Consider the following 782-nt stretch of genomic DNA (forward strand, 5'->3'; position numbering starts at 1 on the left):
TAAGAAAAATATGTTACGTTTATATATTAAATATATTTATATATGATATAATTTATATGAATATAAATATATGCATGTACATACATGTAAATATTTTCAAAATATATGCTGTATGTGTGTGTCTAATAATAAAAAAACATTGTACGTTACTAATTATAACTCTTTAATTTCCACAGTTATTCAAACAGCGAATGAATGATAGCAGAAAGCGAGCAAAGACAAGAGCACTCTCAAAAACTCTCGTTATAATCACTGAAGCTGTCTACTGTGAAATTAACTTCTTAGGCCTGCTTACATCGTATGTACTGCACTTTTTTGTTTATAGTGAGAGAATCGCAAGAGTGCAGAAGAAAAATGGCATTTCAGCGATGGCTCATCTGAACGCCTCTGATTGGCCATTGCATACAAAGCGCAACAGAATCACGTGATTGGTTATAGCATCCAAACGCATAAATAGAAATATGATGCAATATAAGCAGATCTTAACTTAATGCCACAAAAGACACTTTTCATTTCATTTTCAATTGATTTACAGTCAGCCATGATAGATTTAGTTTAATTGTGCATGGGGCAAATTTGGCCCATGTCCCCGTTAATTTCCCACCCCTGGCCAGCAAATTACGTCGTTCCGCCAATAGGTGGCGACAAGCGACTGTCTCTCATTTCATGAGTCATTTGAATCGTTTACACAACCGAATAATTCCAAACTACCGATTTATTCAGAAGCATAACTACCGTGTGGAAAACCCCAAATTTGCCACTTTCACTTATTTATCTGAATA

The sequence above is a fragment of the Sinocyclocheilus grahami genome, unplaced genomic scaffold, assembly GCF_001515645.1.
Source record: "Sinocyclocheilus grahami isolate Dianchi unplaced genomic scaffold, SAMN03320097.WGS_v1.1 scaffold1369.1, whole genome shotgun sequence".
Taxonomy (NCBI): domain Eukaryota; kingdom Metazoa; phylum Chordata; class Actinopteri; order Cypriniformes; family Cyprinidae; genus Sinocyclocheilus; species Sinocyclocheilus grahami.